The 27,418-nt window shown below is 37.5% G+C and overlaps 1 protein-coding gene across 2 annotated transcripts in view; it reads left to right on the top strand.

Moving 5' to 3' along the window:
• Nucleotides 1-27,418, top strand: part of erfl1 (Ets2 repressor factor like 1) — a 65,687-nt gene that overhangs the window by 26,004 nt on the left and 12,265 nt on the right. The window lies entirely within an intron of this gene.

Genomic DNA, 27,418 nt, shown 5'->3' with positions numbered 1-27,418 from the left:
TTGCTTCACTGAGAGCATTTTTTGCTTGCTAATTCCCAATGTTCTTTATTTCTAATGTTGCTAAACTAGCCTGTTGATTGTAATCTAATTAGGTGTACTTACCCCAAATAAAAAATACACATTTAAAATATACAGTAGATGATTTTATATGTTCATTAATTCAAAACATAAAACATGACCGTTAATATCACTAATACTTATTAAGATTCAGATTTAGGTAGTTTATGTAGTTTACATACAGTAAGTTTAGATGCTGGTCCCATATTGTGTTTCAAGCTTCACAGGATCTACAGGAGAGGTTCAAAACTCTGGTCCAGGATTACTGCATTTGTGTTTTGCTGCTCCAACACTCTCACTTCAACTCAGGAAAGACTTGTTCATTAATTGATTAGATGGACCAGTCATGCTCAGAGCCGATGAAGCTCAAAAGTGTTCTGGATTAAGGATACTTCAGGAACATGGTTGAGACCACTTCTCAAGGGAATAGCTCTTCACCAAGAACTGTCAAGAAAAAACTGAACTACATATTGTAGAATTTCTACCTCAACCCAAATCAAAGATTTGAGAGCCACTGTTAGCAAACTTCCCTTTACTCTTTTGAGAATCTGAACCCTTTGTGCTTGATTTCTTGAGCAGAATAAGTGAACTTGCATTGACAGTGACTGACATCAGGCAGGTGCATAAGAAGGATGTATAATGAGAACACCTGTGTAATTCATTGTGGAATGGTTATTCTCAGCTCTGTTCTCATACATGGCTACAAAGCCCTAGCACTGGTATGGTAAAAGATTAAAGAACACAATATTTTAACCCAAAATAAATAAATGTTGTTTGGAAGACCACTTATAGTATTTTCAGGACTTCAGGAGTTCCTAAAACATAGAGGATTAACAGTGTTAAAAACTGATTTTAAAATCTGACTCTAAAATTGGAATTATCTGGATAAAGAAACTAATATGTTATAAGTATACATAATTTCCCAATTCTATTACTTTGGCAGAATGAAATGCAGTATTGTTTAACTGTAATCAAATTGTAACTAGGTTTTGGTCAATCTCTGTACAAATAACAAACCATAGAATAAAAGTGTTGTATTGGATTAAAATGAGGAAATGGGAATTAAACAAAATTAATATTATAAATATTAGAATTTGCTTGAATCATTCACCTCATCATGTAATTTCCTGTAATACATTTTCAGCACATATATTTTTGGTTTGTCAACTTGTATAGGCTTCCCTGGCTTTCCATAATCTACTTAAATGTTATGGTATATTGTATATATTTAGCATTAGTACCACTTTTTAATATACAGTTTCACATAGAGCTGTTTGTATCACTTCCTATTTACAAGGCTGTAGGCTGTAGGCTCAATTCTGTCATAATAATATAATGACTAGTATTAGCATCACTTTTCAAAACACTCTCAAACACCTCAGTGAAGCTCTGTTCAGATGAGAAGTACTAACTACCGCACTGGAAAATAATCAAACATAAAAACACAATATTTTTAGAAACTAACTTCCATTAGCAGTCTTTCATTACCTATGTATCTGCAAGTATTGCAAAAGTTCAGATTTTTTCTATTTTTTTTTTTAATTAGGATTGAGAAATGCCACCAACTGTATAATAGTTGTAAGAAGCCAAGCATTTTCAGCATGCAGCTTTAATAGTGTGCAGTGTTATTGAGTAAGGTTAATTCAGGGGAACTGTGGAGGTCAACATGAGACCTTGAAGACCAAAAAACTTAAAGGGAACTGCTTGTGTGCAAGTAAGAAAGGAAACAAAAACCCCAACAAACAATGTTGTGAAAATTTAGCTGAGCATTTCTTGCACAAATATACTGTTCACAGACGCAAACCTCACCTGTGGTCTCAATACAAAATTTAACTTATAAAATATGTTACAGAACATCTAGAAAAGCCACAAGTGTTTAAAAATAATAAAGTAATAATAGAAAAATTTGGCCATGATAAATATACATAGGATACGTTTGAGGAAAATAACACCTAGCCAACTGTGTAGCATGTGGTGGATTGACTGTTTTGGAAAAAGTGGATTTCACTTTTTTAAAATTACATTTATATCCTTGATTTATCTCTCAAATAGGGAATAGCTTCTATAATAGCGTAATCCAAACCATACCTTAAATCCACCATGGTCTACCTGAAGAGAATCTAAAGCTTTTGAAAGGGCCCCACAGACCCCTAACCTAAACACCATAGATGTGTTTGTGGACAGACCGAATGTGCAACAAGATAAACAAGACCTCAGGACCAGAGGTCTTCAGTGATAAAGAGTGATAGAAATAACTGTAGTTGTCTATATAAAGTCCTTTGCCCATTTCATAATATATATTTTTTGTGTTTTATCAAAGACAGAGCAACTGCATATTATGATTTTCTGAAAACTATATGGGCATTTGGACCGGGGTGCCTAGACGTTTGCATAAGACCGTATAAACATATCAACCTGACTTGATGGTTTTCCCCCCACCGTTTTCTGTCTTCATCTATCCCTCTCTCTTCCAGTCTGTCTCCCGCTATATTTCCCCATCTCTGCTCTTTATTTACCGGCACTGGCCATGGTAGCCAGGGGAGCGCTAACAGAAGTGTCAGGTGTCATTATTCGTCTAATGCAGTAATCCGTCATCGCGCCCTCCCCGCGCGCGCGGCGTCTTATATGCGCGGGCACAGCGCGTGTAGTAGGCGCGCGACTGGAGATTCGATTTGACACGCGCAGAGGTGGGCTCGTGTCGGAGAGGCTGAGGGGTGTTACGACAGTGGAAATAAGGTCTTGAGTTCGGCAGGAGACGAGGGGACATTGAGCTAAGAGTGCTTCGGAAGAGGGGCCGAGTCTGGCACTTTTAGATACACAGTATCAGTCGATACAACCTTCACACTTTTGTAGAGCAAAGTGCTAACTTTAAATCAATGCTTGCATTACCTGTGTTTCTCTAAACACTCTAATAACTAAAACCAGTATATGCGAATGTTAAAAGGTAATTAAAAAAAAATGCAAGGCCAATTACCCAATCCACTTAGGACTCCCCCTATCACTAGTGATGCTCCAACACCAGACGGGTGAAGACTAGTCACTGTCTGTTTTCGAACTGCTGCTTGGAGGAAAGCGCAGCGAAGAGGTTCTGATACGTCAGAAGAGGCATCACAGAGGCCTCGTGCTGATTGACTTCACCTTTGGAGTGATGTGGGGAAAGATAGCACCATCTACCCACAGAGAGAGCAATGCATATTGTCCTTTCTCAGGACTCCGGTAGCCAATGGCAAGCTGCATGATCGGGATTTAAACCTGATCATAGTGGCAGTGCTTAGCCTGCTGGACCACCTGGAGACCCCCTATTTTTCTTTACATTTTAAAGAGTAAAGGAGAAACGTAGTTATTCAGAGAAGTTGTGTACATCTACATTTATAGTTTTTTTGTTCTTAGACCAAACCTTTGTATCAAAACTAAACTGAGAGTCTCAGGCTCGACTCAAAAGGGTGAGTTTCCTAAACTACAGTTTCCTTCCAATGGAAAATCTCTATTCAAAATGCTATGCAGTCCAACACCAGGCTAAATTCTTGTTTTGAAAACTGCCACACTGACTTAAAGACATCAGACAGGCATCTCACCAAGTCGCTTTCTGTCATATGTCTTAGTTTTAAAATAACTTTACCATTTGAACATCTGGATCCTATTCACACCATATAAAAGATTTTAACTGACAGTACTGAGCATTGTACATTGAACCACACTGAATGACTTAAAACTCTAATTTTGCAGATTCTGAATAATCTACTAAATAAAATGTATTGGCCTGTATCACAATAGGTTTCTGACCTGAGGGTAGCTAACTGATACACGAGTGCATTTCAAACTTAAATGACCAGTTTTCCAGAAATGAAGTTCAAGTATACTGGGCCGTTTGGGGATTTGAATGCCCATATATGACAAACCATTTAATTCAGATAAATTTCAAAGTCACTTTTAAGACGACACATGTTGTCTCAAGAAAAAGAAATAAAAACACGACTTTCAGATAAGGTAAGCAACAACTCCATACACTTCAACATCCAGACGAGAACAAAAATGTGAAGTGCAATGAAGTTTGAAGCATCAAGAAAAGCAGCCTCTCTTAGGTGTGAACAAACAGACTCAGATTGGGCGCACTTGGTGGATATTGGACACTTGTTAAAGGGTTAGTTTCAAGTGGATATGCAGTTAGTGAGGGTTATTTCCTTTTCCTCTCTTGCTTTGTCAATGGCAATTTGTATGGGAACCCTCAAGTCTCTCGGCTCCTAACGGGATCTGGGGGTTTACCACGTTCAGCCCCCCACAAGACTTTAAATCCGGTTACCACTACAAAGTGTTTTAAATAGTTTCTACCAGTCCAACAGTTAAACATGACATCAACAGAGACAGAGAGCTGGAGCTGTATCTCCTGATTTATCTACAGCATCCTCTTAGGCCCTGTAAATCCCAGTTTTGATAACAGTGAGCTTCTGAGAAGGAGGACTAACAGGTGTGTTTAAGGTATTTTGCAGACCCAAAACACAATTGAGATGTTTGTGTATCTATATTATGTACATAAGGCTGCTTTTTGATTATTTAGATAGTCAAAGGTAATATATTTATTTAAATACCCCTTTTCTAAATGTAAACAACCAGAGGTATTTGTGTGAAATCAGTTGGCCTGCAAAGTTATAAAAGCCTGCTGATCATGGGATTTCAGGTCAACAGTGACACGCAGGAAATCGCTTGCTTGCTTATGAAACTTTTATGGTGTGAGGCGTTTCGTTTGAGTTGCGTCATGATTGATGCACTGATTAATTTAGGGAGACGAAGACTCTTGCAAGGAGAATAGCGAGGCGGAAAAAACGGACAGATTTGTTCCATGCGGCAAAATAAAAGATTCAGCATGCAGTCAGGAAAACGGCACTGGAAGTCAACTTCCTACCTCGTCACTACCTCGTAACATTAGCATTATTGTGTTAGGCTACATGACAGACTAGCATTAACGACGCTTCTTTGACTTTGACTACCTTTATAAAGAAAAATATATAAAAAAAGTAAAATGTTATTTGGAGGAGCACATGTTTTTGAGTTAATTACACGTATGTAGTTTTTGATCTAAAACATATTGTTTGCTAAAATAGATTATTAATTTATTTTTTTGTATAATTCATTAATGCGCGTTGTCTCGTAAAATAATCATTTTAATAAGAAGAAATAATTAGTGTATTTAATTATTAGTTACAATACTCGTAGCTACAAGCAATTACATACTTGCGAATTATTATTATTATTATTATTATTATTATTATTATTATTATTATTATTATTAATATTATTATTAATATTGTTGTTAACGTCATAAATCAAAGCGCGGAACTTTTAGCTTTACTACTAGGCCAAAGGTATTAATCATATCAATAATAATAATAATAATAATAATAATAATAATAATAATAATAATAATAATAATAATAATTTTTAAATATGATTTTATAATATTTAATGTTTAATCAATAATAATATATAGTAATAAATATTATGTTATTGTTGTAATCATTTTTCTAAAACCAAAATAAAATGTGAAGGTAAAACTGGATTTCTCATATCCAGTTTGGTGCTGATTGAATGAGGAAAAGGAAAGGAAGACCTGCCGTTTCCGTTATTGGAAGAGTTGAAGGTTTCGGTAATGAGAAGTGCGTAGAGCTTCAAACAAACGGGAAAAGATATCCTTATGGATCTCCGATAGAGAAGGGGGAGAGGGAGAGAGAGAGGGATGGATTTAATCGTTCCATCTTTTTGCTCTTATGAACCTTTAGGAGCAGTGAATTTAACAAACAGAAAGTTTGGGGTGTCTCCTCCTGAGACGCTGAAAGCCAGAGCTTTAGGAACAGGTGGCTGGAGATAAACTGGCTGGAGTAGCTCCCGAACCCTCACCCGCGATAACGGCGAGGCGCACGGAGTGAACAGATCGCGCGCTGAAAGTGTGGGGGAGATAAGAGGATGAGGAGGATGAGGGCGAGGGACGGAGATATCAGGCGAGATAAAGCCCGAGACAGAGGGCGACACAGGCAGCAGCGTGGAAGATAGGCACGAAGAGGCGGCTGAAGATTGATAGTGTGCGCTGAGTTTGGGTCAGGGCAGTCACTGTTTTAGCTCCTCCGAGTAATTCCACACTTAATCACCATCATTATGGCAGCGAGAGAGAGGGAGGGAGGGAGCAGAGCCAAAAGGAGAGGAGGGTTAAGTGGATGTAGATTCGCCTGAGTTATTAGCGTATGCTTGAGGAGAGAGAGAGAGAGAGAGAGAGAGAGAGAGAGAGAGAGAGAGATGGGTGAAAGAAAGGGTGCATGAGCATCGCCTGAACAAAGAATGAACGAGTGTGCGTAAAAGAGGCGTCGCTCTGTCTTTGACTGGCCGATGAAAGCTTGATTAAAGTAAATGAGTTAGCTGAAGCCTGGAATAACCCTTATCATCCACTGTCAGAGAGTCTATCTATCTATCTATCTATCTATCTATCTATCTATCTATCTATCTATCTATCTATCTATCTATCTATCTATCTATCTATCTATCTATCTTAATATAACTGTTACTGTAAGTTGCACCCTTTGATGAAAAAAAATGCAAATACACACGCAGAAAAGTAGATAAACATGAACCTATTGGCTCCATGTTTAAACCCCCCAGCATTGAGCTGTGAAACATGAAACTATGTTCTATCAAACGATGGTGCTCCATCCAATGATGCTGGAATGAGCTGGGGAGTTCGGTGGTCATGCTGTTGGATCACTGAATGGAATCAAATCTTGACAGGTATGTAGAACGCCTTCTATGGCCACCTGGAGAGTAGAGAGAGTAGGGGCGTTTTAGTAGTACAATCTATTTTATTGCACTTGGTTAAAAAAAGAACCAGAAATATCCCAGTACTTTTGTATTTATTTGTAGATATACACTGAAAGTTGATAATGCATTTTCCTTCCCCGTTATATACAAGATACAATGATTTTGCCCATGTCGTTATATGCTTATATCTATAGACAAATGACCCGGTAGACTTTACTGCAATAAACCAAATAGATCAAATAACTCCATTTATCATCCAGCAGCTGCTGTTTGTTCTTAGTAGTATGAATGAGGCTAAAGGCCCGGTCTGCGGCCACAATAAAGCCTGGATCAGGCGAGAATAATTCGATTGCTAGACGAGTTTCCAATCGAGCGAACCTAATTGTGGAGAAGCGCATATAAACTGGCACTCCTCCCCGTTTTGCATGCAGTGCGCTCTCTCAGCCTTATGCACTGCTTTTTTACCGCGCTTCTATGATTACAAATGTCACCAGATCGCAGAGGTATGCAGGGGTTTCAGATATTCAGGTTCTCTGTAGCTCATTAAGTTCACAGTAAAATGACCCGTATTAAATTAAGCGCAGGGGTAAATTGATTTGGGCTGCTCTGCAGGAGTCACTCACAGCTTTATTGCTTTGGTGACCGCGATGACTTTTTAAGGAGCATGTCCGAGACCTGCAGTCATTTATGATGGATGTAATTATTATTTGTTTTAATTATTGTTCATTTTCATATGTTTATTTTGGATGTTGCTGAATTAAAATGGGCTGGTGGTATTAATTTATTTATTTATTTACCTCATCTGGCCATCACTCTTTCCTTTTTCATCTCTCTCTCCAACGATTATCCTCCCATCTAATTAGAAATCGATAGTGTGAGGCCGGCGGGTATTTGCAATGTGTTTGTGAACGTTGAGAACAATTCCCCGGACAACAGAGGAGGATAGACTGGAAAAGAAAAAAAGAGAGCCCTCGCTCTCTCACTCTCTCTCTCTTTTTTTAAACACACACACACACACACACATGTACGGACAGAAGTACCGTTGCTGCTCCCAGCTATTCGTCTTCCCAAACCAGAGAACAGGGGCGAGTTAGGATGAATTAAAAGGAAAGTCTAAACGGGAGATTAAAAGAATGGCCTGTGGTCTTCGCCCCGGGTCCGAAAGTCTGCAAACACCGACATTTTGGATATGCTATTGAAATTGAAAAAAAGAAAAGAATTTTAATATTGTATAACTGAATTATTCGCGCATGTAAAAATACAAAAGTTCAAATTGTAATAACGTCGACTTTAAAATGTTTAATGGATTTGAATCCGTATAAAAACACTCTTTAGGAAACACTGATTAGTCCAATACTGTAACACTATCACTATCACTAAAAAAAGGTTTCTCTCCCTATTTCTTTTTTGCCCATTTCTACTTTTTTATTTTTACATATCAGAACTTTATAATAAATGAATCAACAAAAATGCTGTAAAGTGACTTGAAATAATGTCTACTTTACTTTCATTGGGCTTCTTTCTTCTTCTGTAAAGTTGTCATAATAGAGATACGGTTTCAAATAGTGTACGGACAATAAAAGCGATTGTATTATGTCATTATTTAACATATTTTCTCATCTTTATTTCTCTTCGTCTTCTTCTCACGGTCATCTTCAAATCTTCCTCGCAATCATTTTCTTTATTCAATATCATAATCCTCGGCATTATCATTGTTTTCTTGCACTTTTTAATCAGAGTATTCTTCTACCACCACTATTTTTTCATCTTCGTATTGGTATTATTTTTATTAAATAACATTTCATTTTACTAATTCTTTCCTCTTCTTTCTTGCTCTTGTTTTTTCTTATTTATTTATTTCTTAGTTTTACTCCTTTTTATACGTTACCCCCTTATTCTAGCTGCATATTACAAGGATATACTGTGGTGATGACTGTTTTTGTTGTTACTGTACATTGCAAGTGTTTGCCGTTCCTTATCTCTGTAGAAACATGTAAATGCTACAGAAAGGGAAGTGTAATGAGGAGAGAAGGGAAAAGTGGAGGAGAGGAGCAAGCCCCTGTGTTTGATGATGGCCTCGAGCTCATCGTCTCCTTCTCACTATCAGAATCGCTGGAAAGGTCTTGTGTCGGGCGCGTCCCGTGGAGAGGAGGCGATGGAGGCGGCGGGTTAGCCCCTATTACTGCTCCACCAATCGAAGTTAAACGAATTAGGAGGCCCGGACGCCGCTGTGGAGAACAGAAAGTGAGAGGAGAAGAATCTGAGCGTGCGCATTTATTAGTTTCAGCTCGCAGCGAATCTGTTCTCCGCTGCTGCTCTCTTTATTTGTTCCCGCTGTATAATCTGTTCGGATCTAAACTAACTCTCTCTCTCTCTCTCTCTTTCTCTCTCTCTCTCTCTCTCTCTCTCTCTCTCTCTCCTTTCTGCCACACTGTCGTCTGAAGCTTAGTGCCGGGAAATGTCGATTTTGGACGTTGCCGTAGTCGGCCGGGGCTTTGGCGCGCGCAGCCTTACACTGTTACCTTCTATTTCGTCAACTTGTCCGACGGGGAGCCGCGCGCTTTCGTATTGGCGTTACACTCCGTGCGCTGTCCGCGTGCCCATCATTGCAGCAGAGTCGCTCATTAAACGTCCCCCTCTCTCCTTGTCTCTACTTCACTGTGCACCGCCCCCCCCACACACACACACCCAACTCGACATAGCACCCCCCCCCACCAAACCCGACATACCCCCTCATCCCCACCTCTCTCTCTCTTTCTGTATCTCTCTCTCTCATTTCTCCGCGCGCCTCTCTCCCCTTGCCCATGGCTATATGATCGTGAAAAATGTGTTTACAAAACTCACTCTCGCGCAGATCAAACCGCTGCACTGAATCAAAGAGTTTGAAAGAGAGACAGAAGGGGGGATAGTGAGAGAGAGAGAGAGAGAGAGAGAGAGAGAAGGCCGGAGAGAAGAGAGAGCAAGGAAGGGCCTGTAATCTTCGAATTCTCTCTCTCTCTCTCTCTTTCTCTCTCTTTTTCCCCGTGTGCACAGTGTTCATGCATATTGTTATGATTTGTGGAAGCTCATGTGTGGAAGAGAAGGAACTAAGGTTTGAGTGCAGTAAAGAAAGAGAAGGAAATTTTAATTGAGAGAGAGAGAGAGAGACTATACTAAATGTCTTGGCAACAACATAAAGACAGCTAACTTTGACTGACACTATAATATAGGCTATCAATTTCTTGAAAAAAAAAACAGTTATTATTTTTCTTAATGAACCCAGAAAGACAAGTGGGCTCTGAACTCATTAGGTGATGACATACTCAATCCCTTTATTTTATCTACACACTGAGACACCAATTAGTCAACAGTGTCCATCTGCTATTAGTTCAGCACTGGGATGTAGATAAAATATACAGCAGCAGAATCTTATGAAGATTACAAGAATCTTCATAAATGATGGTTTGGGCAATGATGACTCACCATTGCATTGACATTGAAATCATGCACATGAGCATCATTTTAACACTAGTGTATTGTTCAAATATTTGCTGGAATATCTTTAAGAAAGGCAGTTGAGTTGTACATCATAGAGAAGATCTAAGCGAAATAATTAACACATTCATTGTATTCCATTCCATGTATATGTGGACAATTCATTAAGTGGCCATTTTGTGGAAAACAAAAAGGTTTTCAAATTAGTTTAAATAAATTGTTGTGCACAAACCAGCGAGGAAAACGTCCAAACACACAACTTAACCAAATCAAAGGGGAAATCCAACAAAGTGAAAACAGGGCTGGAAAATGGAGAAGTAAAACAGGAAATGACACTCAGTATGCAACATGGAAAAGTTGGCAATACTTTGCAGAGTCTGTGAATACCCAACAGGTTTAAATAGACATAGGATCATAAGAAATTGGTGAGTACTCAGAAGATGATGAGAGAATGAACAGTTCCACATGGGTTGTGAACTTGTGAGTTTTATGTCAAACTGTGAAGGATTATGAAAAACACAGTTAAGAGAATCAACAGAGGGAGAGGTAGACTGCAGAAGTGTGAAAAACTAAATAAAGTCAAAAAATATTAATATTTGTTTGTAAAACCGCACAATCACGTTTTGAACTTATGAAAAAATATAGTAATATAAAATATGCAGTATATGGGCCAATTAAAGAACAATCCATTGGAAACTTTATTAGAGGCTAAGGACATTCTTAGAAAATGGTTCTGTTAAAAGGGCTCTTTTAACTGAAGACACTAAGATTTATAAGAAATAGAATTTGCATTAAAAAATTCCAATGTACATTTCAAATAATCCAAAAAAGAACATTGAGAAATCCACATCTGTATAAATAGGTTGTACTTCAAATGTCTGGGTGGTGTTGAGAAGATTAAGGACAGAGGGCGAGAGGGTGTGGGGGTAACGAAGGAGGAGGAGAGGTTGGAAAGGGCAGACAGACAGGCATGTGGAGCGATTATAGCAGGGTTTATGTATGAGTTATTGATTGAGTCGGTGGTGACTTCTTGAGTGGTTAATTCGGGAAGTGAGAGCGATAGAGAGAGTAACTCACTGGCCAGAGGGAGGAGGGATGAAGAGATAGGGGGATAAAGAGGAGAAATAGACGAATAGCAATGGCTTTTAAAAGCAACTGGTGCCACAGACGTCCTTTAGCACAGCACACAGCTGGAGTGGTAATATATAATGAGTGATAAATAATGCATGTATATATATACAGTTGTGCTGATAGATTTAATATGTCTTTTAACTTGCCACTACTTTTCCTTTTTTGGATTCATAGTGGAGCTTGGTGTAGATCTGGAAAGGAAGGTCACAGATTTATTAAACTAAGAGGTAATCGTTTAAAATGCCAGGAACACCCCAAAAACCAACATGGCCCAGACCTGCCATGAACTAAGAGCTGCTGCAATACATGCTGTTTACATTTTTGTCTGCCATCTGACTCACCACCTATTTTTATGTCCCAGTTTAGATTTACACACATTGACAAATCACAATATTAGTAATTCAACAAAAAGGAGTTGTTGGTCCAAAAAAATGCTCAATTAGTGATACATCTGTTAAGAATAATTTTTGACCTGTTGTTGAAACTGCATTATACGGACAGTATTGGGACACCTGGAGTACTTGAGAAGAACATTTGTGAGTTCAGGAGCATAATGTCGATGTCCAATGAAAAACAAAGTATCTCCAATTTTGTCGATATTAAGTTTACTAAATTATTTTAAATTAATAATTTTAAAATTGAAAAATAATAGAATTACTTTTAAATTGACATCCGCTGAAAGTTTAGAAGGTTTTTTTCTCTCCTGTAAAGTTGCTGTTTTGGAGATACTTGTTTTTCATTGCACAGCGATGATTTCATTGGACAACGATCTCATCCTCAACTCATCCCAGACATACTTTATGGAGCAACATCCTTCTAGAAATCACAGTTCCACTGCTCTACAGCTTAATGCTGGGGGCTTTATACTTCTCCTTTCTAGACCTGGCATCACGCATGGCGCCAACAGGTGCACATTTATCTGCTTCAGAGAATTCTATTTTGCTGTCAGTACTTTCAACAAGGACTGGGTAAGCTGTGTGTATGCATTTCCACATCATTGTCAGTAATGGGTTCAATGTAAAGTAGCATAGTGCAAACTTAAACAATACCATAAAGGAACCACAGTGTGTTCTCTACATAACTTTTTACCAGTAACCCTTTTGGCACCTTTAATTTTCAGAACTATGCAGGTTTGTCATCAAGTCCTTACCTGCTGAGTGTACTGGGAACACAAAGTGGTAATGTAAACATTTAAAACCAATTCTTAAACAGAATCCAGAAGATCAGAAGATGTTTTTAGGTCGGCGAGGAGGAGAAAGGAGGAATCAGGGGCCATTAAGTTTTTAGGGAGTAAAATGGACAGAGGAGTTAGGGTGGATGCATCAATCAAAGGAAAAATTTCCTTGACACCGCGGGGGTTCTTATAGGTTAATTTTTATGGGTGCTGCTTAAAACCCCTAAGGGTCTAGACACGCCTGTGGGACAGGCCGATCTCTGGCCTATATGGAAACGCCCTGGGATGTCACACCACGACAGTAAGCGCGAGCGCGCGTATCAGTGTGTAGCCTATAGGCTATGTGTGTGTAAAGTTTAAGGTCCGCTCGCCGCGCTTCAATGCAGGCTTAGCCTGACCGCTTAAAGTGCATGAGCTCTAAAAGGACATGGGGCGGATTGGTGGATCCATCTAATGTAGGCTATTAATATAAGTTGTAACTCTATATCTGATCAGATGTTGCCTCACTGTAAAACTTGAGGTTCTTTACATATCAACTATTGGGTAAAAGCAATAGTTAAAGCAATCATAACCATTTCACTCTTTAAGACCCTGCATCTGTTTTTTCTTGTGTTTTCCTGCATTTAAAACAGGTTGAGGCATGTTGACAAAGAGAATTGACTTTTATCAGCCAATCAAACAGCAGCTTATCTCCGCCCACTGCATTGGAAAAAATGAAATAAAAAATCGCATTATGAGTTAATTAACATAAAAATACAAATAATATATATACATATTTGAAGTGCATTACTGATAGAAAACATTATTTTCTTATATTTTTCATCACTGGAACATAATTCAGATCGTAAATGGTTAGTTCTTTGCTAGTTAAATCGTTTTTCTTCATGATGGAAAACATTTAAAATAGGTTGTCATTCTTAAAATATTTACAGTCATGTGCCCACAATACAAAAAAAAACATGAACGAGCTACTCACTAAATTTATCTATCTCAGTTTTAAAATTGGTATCAATATTCAGAAATGGCTCTGGGCTCTTATTGGTTAATTTTATGGTGCTGTTTAAAACCCCTGAACAGGGTCTAGACACGCCTGTGGGACTGACCCAGCTCTGGCCTATGGAAGCGGCCTGGGTCGTCCCAGGATCTGTGCTGTCACACCGCGACAATAAGCGCGAGCGCGCGTATCATCAGTGCGTAGCCTGTATGTGTGTGAAGTTTAAGGTCCGCTCTCTGTTCCTGCTCCTCTCTTCCCCTCGCTCTCTCTCTCTTTTTCCCTCTCGCGCGGGGTTTTGATCTCTCAGTCGCGAGATCAAAGGCGCTCTCTGGCTATTAGTCAGCGCGAGCCATTGATCCCACATCGATCCGCGCGAGACACAGCCGCCCCGCCAACGCCGAACGAGGCTCCCCAAAGCTCTCCCGCGCGGAAAGGGGAGCGCGCGGAGAGAGAGAGAGAGAGAGAGAGAGAGAGAGAGAGAGAGAGAGAGAAAGAGAGAGGGAAAAAGAGAGAGAGGGCGCGCGAGGGGGGTTAGTGATGGTGATGGTGTGCTCGCGCCTCTCGCTCGTGTGTGTTTTTCTCGTGCGCTGGTAGAACCAGCTCGAGCTTTTTCTTTGCCGCGGGACATGAAACAATGAGGCTCGAGCCGGTTTTAATAAAGCGCGCTTTCCCCGCTTTCAACTCTGGCGCGAGGCGGACGAGCCGGCAGCGGAGAGCGATCGATAATTAATGACGATGAATAATTTAACCCTATCGATTGATACTTTTTCTCTCCCCCCCCCTCTCCTTTCCCCTTATATCTTAAGGCCGATGTTCTGTAAGATGGCCTACTGATACCGCGCGCTCACCCGCTCCCATCGCCTCCTCTTTAACTCCAGCTCTGTTCCACCTCTTCTCCAAGTTTCCTCTGCAAAACTTCACTTTCACTCGCCTTTCACTCTTCGGCTTATCATTTCATTAGCCCGGCTCCCCTTTACAAACTTCAGTGAAGGCTCAGTCTGACCGCTTCAAGTGCACGAGCTCTCAAAGGACAGGGGGCTTGCTAATTGATGGATCCATCTAATGTACAGTGCTGTGAAAAAGTATTTGCTTTTGTGTTTGCTTTTTTATCATACTTACATTTTACAGGAGAACAAGCACATTTAAATATCAAACACATTTTAACAGAGCAAATATAAAAAACATCCAAAAGTATCCTAACCAACCTGGCTTGTGCCACTCTTTGTGTTGGCGTTAGCGGCAACTGGCAATAAGTCTTACACAGTGCTGTGAAGGAATTTTGGCCTACTCTTCTTGGCAGAATTGTTTTAATTCAACCACATTGGAGGGTGTTCAAGCATAAACAGTCTGTTTAGAATCATCCACAGCATCTCATTCAGACTTCGACTAAACCACCATCAATTTCCATCAATTACAATCAATCAATTAAGTTGTGCAGGTCTTAAATCAGCCCAAGACCATCACACTAGTATCACCATTTTTGACTTTCAGTATGATGTTATCTTATTGAAATTATGACACGCCTTCCAAAAAGTTCCACTTTTATTTTGTCAGCCAAAAGATCTGTTTTTTGGCAAATGTGAGACAGACCTTCTTGGTGTTTCTTTTGCCTTGGAACTCTCCCATGGATACCATTTTCATTTTTCTTATTATTGAATCAATAAGCTCTCACTGTGCATTGTAAGCTTGTAGCCTAATCAGGACAATAACTTAACATAATATAACCCAGAAAACTATTTAAGTGGTTATTTGCTAGTTGAATCACTCTACCTTATGAAGAGAAACTTTTTCAAATAGTTGTATAGCACCCAAAAAAAGAGATTTACCTTTGTTAACTGAGTCTATGAATAATTGTTGCTCAGAGTGCACATCCTTAAATACAAATATGAAGCAATCATTTCAAAATGTAATGATTAGAACATTGAACAATCAACCTCGCCTCCAGGTGCTTCATCCAACAACTGTTCATTGGTAAAAGCAATGGTACAAGAAGCTATAACAATTCAGAGGAAAATTAGATTTTTTTAATAGTTGCACATAGCACCAGAAAATGGTTTCATCTTTGCTGACATAACCCAGCAATCATTTCAAAAGAATGAGCAACATAAAACTGACCAAATCTTAAAAAAAAAATAAAATGCTTTCACACCAAAGCTCTGTTCCATCTCTTCTTCAAGTTTACTCTGTAAAACTCTTTCATTCGCCATCTAATGTCAGTGCAGGCTCAGTCTGACCGCTTCTAGTGCACAAGCTCTTAAAATTCTAGGAGTCTTATTAATGGTTTAATCTAATGTATTATTATAAAACCAAAATTTACCAGATTTGGCTTTACTATAAAACTTAAACGATTTCACCCAGCAATCGTTTTTTAGTAAAAGCAACAATGAAAGATAGTTAAAATGATAAAGTTTCAAATTAAGGAAAAAGTTGCACCAGTGTGGTTCTGTTGGAGAAACTTTAGAATGTACTAATATCAGATTTGATACTAATATCATGTCATTTTTGTCCACTGAAGTGGACATAGGCCTGGGACCTACAAATCAAGCACAATTTATGCAACAAGGACTTTCTAAATGCACCTTTCACATTAAATGGCGACAAGAGAGGCTCCACTGTTTCTGTTTGGAAGGTGACAGCCCTTATTTTGTTCTGAAAGCCTCTCCTGAAAGCCCCTCCTCCAAATCAAATTCTATAATATTATCCACCTTGCTTATGTGTTTACAATGAGTCTTCCCAACACCCCATATCTGATCTCTTCAATATCTTTTCTTCCTGACTTCATTTATCAGAGAGGGGGAATGCTTTCCTACTGCAAGCAGGAGCTGCCCAAACTCCAGCCCAAAAAGTATGAGTAAATGTTTACTCCAACTCAATTCCTTAAGAATCATCTTTGAGCTTAAACCCTGTCCGGATATTTTTTGTTTTTTGTTAACTGCTGGTTATACAAGCGAACCACTGAGGAGTCATTGAGGAACCTTGTAAAAGAGCAACTTTTTAATACTTTTGACATAGTTGCAGTGAGTACAAAAGTGTTACCTGTCTGAAGTTAAATTCACTGACAGCATCAGTCTGTATGTATGGATTACAAAAGTGTTAAAGTGCTCTGGGAATCTTATTTTATAGTGTTTTGATACATTGTTTTCCCTTTTTATTAATATCCACTATTGAGCTCAGGAGAACCTTCCCATCAAAACATTTCATTCTTTTAAATGGGTTGATTTTGGTTCAGGTTCACACACTGAAGATGGAGTACAGTTCTGAACTAAAGGAAGAAGAGATTCACTGAAGGACCTTCCTTAAAGAGTTATTCAATGGATTGTTCTTTAAAGAGACATTTTTGTAAATGCTGCTAAAGGGTTCTCTAATGTTCTTTAGTAAAGGCAATAGCTATCTCACTTATTCACAAGTCTTGTACACTATATGTCCAGATTAGACCCCCTTGCTTCTTAAAAGATGCTTTTGAATTCAAGGATATACAACTGGCAGTGTGATTCCATTTGCAAAGGTCTTACACTTGATTCTGGAACATTGCTGTGGGATTTGATGACCATGAGAGCCTTAGTGAGGTCAGGTACTGACAATCAATGATTAGTAACCACAAATTCCACTTAAACCCACCCCAGAGGTATTGGCTGAAGGTTCAGCACTCTTAAAAAACCCAGTTCCACTGCTTCACAACACTGTGCTGCAGGGCATTTACTAGTTGGCATTGGGCATGGTTATGTTAGACTTACACATCGAGGGTCCTGTTATATTGACAATCCTTTCATTTGGCAATAAAATAAGCTGTGCATGAGCAACCAAATGCCTGTTAAAGTAATAGGTACACCATAATAGCTGAACTCACTCACTAGTGTCTGAAGTCTCCAAAATTAAAACTTTAAAGAAAAACATCGTAACTTTCCATGAAAGTCCATGTAAAAAGTTAATTTTGGAGCATTTTTATTTGTCAGCATGAAATATTAAAATCAAGATTCAAGTTGTGTCAAAAAGTGAAAAATGCCAAACATCGAGATATGTATGGATATACATGTTTGTTTCCTCATTACATAATTAAGTCAAGAGCCATTTGAAAGCATGAATGTGTCAAAGCATTAAAATATTTCAAGGTGTCCCAAAAAAAGCTTTCACAATCACAGCTCTTTTACAAAAATGGCTCTTTTTGGAACTAAAAATGGTTCTCATAGAACATCTTACAGCAAGCAATCATTGTCTATGATAGAATACGCTTAAACACACTGTTATGTTCAGCTGTAAGAAACACCAGGGCTCTTCCTAGCTCAAACTGAAACCATGTGTAACTGTCCAAACATAGTTACATATAATACATTGCATTTCTCAATAAACGTGATCTTTTACTCAGTTATAAAAAGACTAGAATATAGTGCTAGAGACCCAGACTTGAGTAAAAGAACAAACACTCTATCTGGTGACTTAGGTAGAAGTTTAAGTGTTCTTTAAGCGCCATGCTTAAGTGGAATTACTGAAGTATTCAACATTTTTTGTATTTAAGTACTGCAAGAAGTTTATTGTAAAATGTAATTCTGAAGTACTAAAATTAAGAGTACAGTACTGTGTTATGTAGTTGCTACAGAAAGCAGTGGAAAGTTCTCAGAGTGAAGGGCACAACAGGAGCATAATAATCGTATTAGATCAGCTTGAACTCTTGATCTCTCGCTCAATGATGAGCAGCTTCATCAAACCTGGTAACAGTGCAGATATTATAATTGTAACAAGTATTGAAGCAGCACATTAAAATGTATTGGAGTAAAAGTATTAAACTCATGGAAAATATGTAGAAGTGGAAGTAGGAGAAAAAAGTATACTTTAGTAGAGCACAGATATAGTATTTTAATGCTTAAGTACTATTAAGTAATAGTATTAGTAATATTTAGTGTATTTTTTGTTAAACATTTTCTACCCTTGGGTAGACTCTTAAGATTACCTTTGAGATCAATGACATCACAACCTCATTTCAAAGGAACTGAAGACACTTGCTGCTGAATGTTCAGCAATGAATAATATTAATTTGACTTCATATGTCTTATACTGTCTCCAAACATAGATGAGGTAAAGTTTAAGCTGTCCACCCTGTCGTTGTAAAATATCACTATTTATCAATATCAATGTATATATCTTTGAAACAGAACACCAAGTCACCAAGAACAGTTGAAATTTCCGCTACAATTGTCATACAAAAGTGGAAATAAAACATTATTAAGCTGGGATATATGATTTCTGTGTCATCTGAACATTGTCTGAATTGTCAAAAAATGTAAAATATTAAGTCATATTTTTAAGTGTTGAGGGCCAAAAGGCACAGTGTTCTGATAATGGTCCAGTGCCAGCCAGATGTTCCTAGATTTCTGCATCTAATCCAAGAACCAGTGGGGAACCTATTATGTGGGAGTGTAGCAGTCTAATGCTGATGCACTGCTCTGTTTTGACCAAGTGCGCTTTCTGTTTTCACATTTTGTCAGACATGTCCTCGACCCTTTTCTCCACAAACCCTCACTCACTCCCTCCTTCCCTCCTGCTCCGTCTCTCTCTCTCTCCTAACAAACACCACACAAGCCAGTCCTTCTGTTCTTTGACCCTGGGGCTGTGCAGAGGGGTGTCAGAGCAGACAAGAGAGGGAAAGGGGTATATGGAGAGAGAGAGAGAGAGGGGAGAGCAGGAAGAAGGAAGAGAGGAGGGTGGTGGTGATGGTTGGGGGGGGGGGGGTTGGTGGACTGCAGATACAGAGGATGGTGTGTAGAGAGAGAGTGTTCGGTCCCTTTTCAGTGGCAGCCCAAAACCATAAAGATGAGACAGATATTGAGAGTGTGTTTCATGTTCTGGGAGGAGAGGGTGAGAGAAGCCAGAGCCATCACACTCCTCCAGTTTTTATGTTTTCACTCAGAACTCTGCTCCCCATCCATCTCAGCACGCTGCTGGAGACAAAGTGTCACCCATGTGTCACACTTTCCCCCATCTCTTTCCTGCTTTCTTTCACTCTTTCTGTGCCGTCCCGCCGCCGTCCCTTTGCTTTGTATTATTTTGTTTGTGCCACCCAACAAATCCACCTCTTTAGTGATGCTCTTTTATTAAAGGTTCATGAAAACTCAACATGTGGATTGGTTCATTTCAGTTACTGCCATTAGTCACATGTTTAGTGTGAGCTATAATAATAATGAACCTGTGAAGTGTCAGCTTATTATAAACCTGAGCTAATGCTGAGGAAAGTTTCCTGTTTGTACTGGTATGTCTGTGTGGTGTCAAACAAATAACTTTACACACTTTGTAGTTACTCTATATTATATTGCATTACACACTTTTAAATTAATTTAATGTTGCTCCTTAAACACACAGAAAAGTTCTTCATAAGTGTACATTACCATGAGGATAAAATATCTGTTTGTGTTATCACAGTGTTGTAAAATATTCTACTTTTATAACATTGATCACTCAAGAAAGTAAAAAGGAGAAACACTAAAAGAAGAAAGACTTGAATAAAGTCAGACTTCATTGCATCATACAGGCACATAACACACTCTTTGTAAGTGTAATGTTCACTTGCATGAATATATTGACTAGTGGTGACTTGTGGTGCCTTTAACATATTATCCTGTGGTGAACATTTTAACTAAAAGTAGAAACATTAAAACAAAGTACATTCTACATGCAATACCTATTTTGGTTAAAATAAAAATGCATGAAGAACACACACTCCATTTATGTATACTGTACATTAGCCTGAGGCTAACAAATTAGTTTGTGCTATCCCCTTATTGTAAAATAATTTTCTTTTTTAACTTTTAAGAATATATACGAATGTTATCATTTTTACAGTCTTTCATACAGTAATTATTGTTGGTGTATTGAGATGTGTTGAACCATGTATGGATCAAGTGATGGGCACAGTAAACAGAGCTGCCATTAAAAGCTACATAACAGAAAGCTATTACGCAAAATGGTTACAATTGCACTGCCTGATAACAAATTTATTACTTTCCATTTGTGTTGTGGTTAAATTTATGGCTAAACATAATTGATATGTAAAGTTTAGGACATGTTCTGCACCACAAAGTAAAATAGAGCCCCCAAAGTGGACTGACCACTATTTTACCAGTATCACCAGTACACATGGATATGGATATCCATTGTATTGCATCTACAACGCACCATTTTACACCAATCTACTTTGTATATTTTACTTTGTATATATTTGTATATTTTCACTAAACCCAAGGTACACTTTGAAAGGACAGTATTCAGAAAAATGGTACTTTACTAGAAGAACACGCTAAAAATATTAACTTCATCAAAAGTAATACGTTCTTAAAAAGACTCTTTTTTTAATAAACACAAATGTTATCAATTTTACAGATTTTCATACACTAATTATTGTTGATTTATTGAGATATATTGGTCCATGTATGAATGAAGACAGTACTGTACCCTATAACCTTCTGGTTGTTTGAAAATCATTTCACCTCTACAAACATGATTGTTTGCTTAATTTTCAGTCTTATACGTTTACTTTTAAAATACATTAAAGAGCCACGAATAATAAACAGGACTTGATAATTGGAGTTATTTTTAATTGCAGAAAAAACAGTATGTTAGCTTTTTTTTGTTTGACAAAAATTGTACATAAACCTAAATATCTAAGTCTGTATACATGTTCAGGTTAGTGGAATAATTTAGTTTAAATAATAAATATATGTTGTAAGTTTCACAATCATAGTATTACATTTTAAAATGTTTTTTCCATTACGGAACTGATGTTCACAATTGGCTGCAAACAAAAAAAACAAAAAAACAATTCATCTCCTGTAATACCCTGGATTCAATCTTCCCTAATACCCCAGAACCAAAGTCTTAGATAGCATGCATGTGGGCTCTTGTCTGTTATATTACTACTTTTGACACTTTTTAAATCACTCGATATCACTTTTTTATGTAGCATTTTTGTGCTATCATCATTCCTGCATGTGATTATCCTTCCATCTGTGTGTAGCGTATGTATTAATATGTCGGCTGTTCGTAGCTCTATTGTGTTTTTCTGTATTTCTGTGTATATGCGCGTGTTTGTCTGTGTGTGTGAGAGTATGTAGTGTACGCTCGCCCCATCAGTGTGTGTCTCCATATCTAGGAGTGTGTGAGGAGATGTATTCCCTGGGCTGCTAGTTATAATGTTTCTGGGGGTGATGGGAGGAACTTGAAAGCCCCATGCTGCCCAAATCAAAACTAACAAGGAAATGATGGGGGCTCCTTTATCTCTTCACCTGCCTGGGGGGAAGAGGGAGGGGGGTGAGAGAGGGAGATCGGGCAAAAGGAGAGAGGGAGGGGGGGGTGGACTGGCTTCCTCTTTGATTTGTAAAAAATGCATTACCTCCGAAATCAAACGGAAAATTACTGAGTGGGAGTGAGAGAGAGAGAGTAAGAGATGGAGAGTGAGAGACGGAGAGAGAGAGAGAGAGAGAGAGATGGAGAGAATAGGTGTAAGGGTAGCAGAGCTGAAGACTTGATCTTGTGATTTTGGTCTTACCACCCGTGACTAGACCGTAAAATCCCGGTCTCGTTCCCTTCGTTCTGGCTGTTGGTCTCAGTACAGGAATTCTTGATCATGACCTTTGGTCTTTACCACGATCGCAGTGTTGATAAACCTTGGACATTTTTCTGATAGAATAACAAATCACAATTAAAATATAATGATCTGAGGCTGTCCAGCGAACTGTAGCTCGACAGTAATACAACTTTTTCAGCTTAGTCTCGGTAAAAAAAAAATAGGCTCTGGAAAAAATAAGAGACCACTTAAAAATGATGAGTTTCTTTGATTTTACCAAATAAAAAAAAAATCTGGAATATAATCAAGAGGAAGATGGATGATCACAAGCCATCAAACCAAGCTGAACTGCTTAAATTTTTGCACCAGGAGTAAAGGCATAAAGTTTTCCAAAAGCAGTGTGTAAAACTGGTGAAGGTGAACATGCCAAGATGCATGAAAACTGTGATTAAAAACCAGGGTTATTCCACCAAATGTGGATTTCTGAACTCCTAAAACTTTATGAATATGAACTTGTTTTCTTTGCCTCATTTGAGGTCTGAAAGCTCTGCATCTTTTTTGTTATTTCAGTCATTTCTCATTTTCTGCAAATAAATGCTCTGAATGACAATATGTTTATTTGGAATTTGGGAGAAATGTTGTCTGTAGTTTATAGAATGAAACAAAATCAGAGAAACTGATTTAGAACTGTAATAGTCTCTTATTTATTTCCAGAGCTGTATACACTCACTAAGAAGTAGTTGCAAAAATAATTGCACTCAGAAGGAAGTGTAAGATTATCAGGTTATCAGGTACAATAAAAGATTACCAATGCAGACTAATATGGGCAATTTCTGGTCATATTAATTGAGCTACACATACAGAAGTAGTGTGTAATGCATGTGTAACAAGACATGGCAGTTTCTAACGATGTCCTGCGATAATTCATTTCATGCAGCTCGAATATTAATGCAGTTCTGGCAGATGTACACATTTGTTGGTTATCTCCTCCAAAATAAAAGCATGACCCGTCACTAAAGATGACCCACTGCCATCCTCTCTCCATGACAGCCTGGTATTTTAAAGTCCACATCAAATTCGTTGAAATATGTTTTAATCATCTTCTGTCCACATATATGTGAGATTAACATATTAACATATTAATCATAGTCCTTTCATACATCTCACATAACTTAGGGACAGGAGCCTATTCCTAGTTCCTAGTTCCTAGTTCCTTAAGTTACTGCAAAATTGAACGCTGTTACTGTTAATGGTTTTCTGACCACCTATGTGTTTTGATCATTAATGTTTTAAAGCATTTTTACACCAGACACAACATAGCTAACAAACAACTATTGCTGTCATTCAACATGAAGACCAACAATGTCTAAATATTAGGAAATCACACCACTATCAGGCTGAAATATCAGAATAAATCAATCAAATGCTTAAAATTAAATGTTTGTTGTATAAAAAGTGAAAGTACGTTGTTTAAAGTATCTAAACAATAATCTACAAATATCAAACAGCCAAGAAGACCACAGAAAACTGCAGAGGTGAAGCATCTCAAACCACTATTAATGGAGAATTCCAACAATTACAATGTAAACAAACTCACAGTGGATTGATGTGAAATCACTGTTCTAGAGACAATTACAAAGTAAGAATTGCTCAAAGTGATGTCTACAAATATTTGAAATGCAAACTTTAGGACATGTTTTGCACCATAAAATAAAATAGAGCCCCCAACATGGACTGACCACAATTTCACCATTATCAACATTACACACAGGTATGGATATCTATTGTATTGCATCTACAATGCAGCATTTCACATCAATCCACTTTGTATATATCTTCACTGAAACCAAGGCACACTTTGAAATGACAGTATTTGGAATTATTGTACTTTACTAGAAGAGCATGCTTAAAATATTAACGTTAAAAATAATAAATTCATTTTTTTAGGACACTCTTCTTTGGGGTTTCTTAACTACTTTACACAGGGTGAACACCAAAAAGCAAATGTATTTGGTAGATGGACTCTAAAAAGAAACTTTACAAATACTGAAGTCAATACTAAAGCATGAGTAGACTGATAAATCAATGTGATCAATTAGTAGTGTTACTGAGCTCTTTCGAGGCCCAATCAACCCTTTCATTGGTTCATAAATGATTAGGTTGGCATCAGATTTAATAAATCACTTTTAATTTAAAGTGAAAAAAAAAAAATATGGACGAACACATCATGCAACACTAATAAAGGCCCACAGGCAAGACTCCTAAAAACCTTTGCCTAGCTGGCAGCCACATGCCATAAATAAAGAACTCAGGTGGTTCAGGTTTTGCCATTTTGTATTGGTCAGTGGTCTCTGGTAGCCATCAGTGGAAAATGAACAAACCTAAGCGTTTGGACTCCTCTGCTTATCGAGTGTCTTTCTCCTAATAGCCTGAAATTAATTTTGATGTCAGGGCGTCTGCTTTCAGTTGATGTGGTATATAGCGATGGTCAGGGTCTGGAGTCGTGGCTATGTAAGTGTAAGTAGGTCAGAAGATCTAAGAGAAGAATAACACTCACGGGTGTGGATATGTAGCAGACTGGTAAGTCTTCCGCAAGAGACAGTGTAGGTTTTTCTGAAGTGGAGAAAAGGCTGAACTAGTGCAGGATTTTAAAAAAAATGTTTTTTATTTTTAATTATCTGCACCTGATTCTAAACTAGGTATTAATGAACTCTGCATGAACTATTTTAGTTTAACTAATTAATAAAAGCCTGGGTGACAAATCTATATAGAGACATATAGAGATATATCTCTAAGACATTACACATTATATTACACATGCTATGTACTATTTTTTGACTGTTTATAATGGTCATTATAGTCTAAATAACAGTTAAACAATATTAATATATGTGAGTGGATGAACTGGAGCTCTATATGGTTTAGCAAAAAATGTATGATAACTTGATTTTAACTGCATGTTTTGGCATTTTTTTTTCTTATTAGTGTTATGTATCTTTTTATTTTTGTCTTTTTTCAAAAAAAAAAAACGTTTTCATTACTTTAAATTGTTTAATTGCTTCATTTATAAACTATGTAGTGTAAACACTTAAAACTCAAATAAATACTTTGTTTTTAATTGGGCTCATTTACCCAATTGAAATTGTTTAAGGTGAACAGATAACGTTTTCATTATAATATATAATATATTCAGTGTGAGAAAGTGATCAAAAGCAGGGAAAATAGCAGTTAAATACAGTAATGAGAAAAAAAAGTAAAATACTATACGTTGTTTTATTACACCTTTTTTTTAAATAATTGACAATGATTTGATTGTTTTTAAAAGTGATGAGGATTTAAAAAGATACATTTTTAATGCTGTTTACTTTATATAAAATTGTAATTTTACAGGAAAGTGAACATGCTTTCAAAATTTCAGTGGAAGTCAATTTAAATCTATATTATTACGTCATTTTGCATTATTTCTATTGGTCCATTTATAATTGGATTCTGACAACAAACAATAATAAACAATAACTGCCAGATTCACACTATGTCAAAAAGTCAAATGCATTTTTTTTACAAAGTTAAATAAGTTTTACAATACAATTACAATTAGTGTTATAACAGTAAATAGATCCTAAAAGGTAGAAAAACAAAGCATTATTTCTCTTCATAATTAATTTTTTGCTTCGCCAATATAAGAGTTTCAATTTTTATTTAAAATTTTAAAAATAAAACTAGAGAACTAGAACTGAACACACTAGAACACATCTTGGTTTTAAATATATTTTTCACATACTTCTTCCCAATTCACCTAAAATAAGGATCACTGCTAGCCAGTTGGCAGTTAGTCAGAAAAAGAAGGAAAGAATCTGTGATAAAAAGAAATAACAAGGGAATGGGAGATGAGTTCCAAGAAACAAAAAAGCAAGAAGAAGAAGAGACAGAGTGAGTAAGTGGACAGTCCAAAGACTAAAGGCAGCAGAGAGGGTGTGTGTGTGTGTGTGTGTGTGTGTGTGTGTCTGCGTGTGTGGTGTGTGTACGTTAGAGAGTGAAAGAGAGAAGTGCCTGGAGTTAGCAATAATAATTTATACAAACACACCTTAATAATTCACGTTCCATTTCAATGCTGGAGGGAAGATCCAAAATTCACAGAGCATAATTAAATAGAGTAGGAGAAGAGAGGGAGAGAGAGGGAGAGAGGAGAGAGGGAGCGAGGGAGAGAGCAGCATTAAAGATACCCGTGTACTGACGTTTTTTTCTTCCACCCAAGCTTTGTAAAACAACCTTTATGAAATTGTGATGTACAAAGTAAGATTGAATTTCTCCAGCTATGCTGTATTGTTGCACTGAGAGACGGATATTTATTGAGTTACCTACGTCTTCTGACGCCAAACACGACTGCGTGTCTGTGAATGATTTTTAATATCCTACCTCGAAATGATATGTGCTTAATGTCGTCTGCGCCGGTATAGCTGCTATTGGAGTTTGAGTGGTGGGGGCTGGATATCCTGATCTATTTCCCCTCTTAGTTCACTTTAAAACTGATTGAACACCAGTTGTATTTTGGACATAAGTGTTGTAATTAATAAAATTCAATAATAATCTGATGGATTTATGGAGTCATATATTGTGCTCTTATTGCCTCTCTTTTAATGTATTTATTCCGTCACTGCAGTTCTGTAAGGCTTGCATATAAACCTTCATAAACACCTCCGAAACACTGCACGCTTAATTGGTTGAAAATCCTCTCAGGCCAGCCCTACTTCATAGCCACTGGACCTGTGAGAGGCTCTTTGGACTATTTCTCTTTGTGAAATATGCTCAGTGATCTTACACTCGGCTATGGGGGTGGCCTTCGGCAACCATATTTAAAGTCAGCCTTCAAATAAAAAAGGAGATTCCAGAGGCCGCTGGAATGGAATGGCATTTCTTGCTGTAGAAGAGTGCGCTCTTATTGTGGACGGTACTCATATCTGTGTTATTATCATGTGCTGTTTGAGAAGAAAATTAAATACAAAACAAAATCAGAGTCTGCTTTATATACAGCTGTTAATATACAGCTCTGTATTTAAATTAAGAGACCACTTCAGTTTCTCTGATTTTGTTATTTATAGGTATAAGTTTGAACAAAATGAACATTGTTGTTTTATTCTATAAACTACGGACAACATTTCTCCCAAATTCCAAATAAAAATATTCCATTTAAAGCATTTATTATTATTTATATTAGAAATGGCTGAAATAATAAAAA

The sequence above is a fragment of the Astyanax mexicanus genome, chromosome 1, assembly GCF_023375975.1.
Source record: "Astyanax mexicanus isolate ESR-SI-001 chromosome 1, AstMex3_surface, whole genome shotgun sequence".
NCBI lineage: Eukaryota > Metazoa > Chordata > Actinopteri > Characiformes > Acestrorhamphidae > Astyanax > Astyanax mexicanus.
This window is presented reverse-complemented; position numbering and strand designations above follow the sequence as displayed.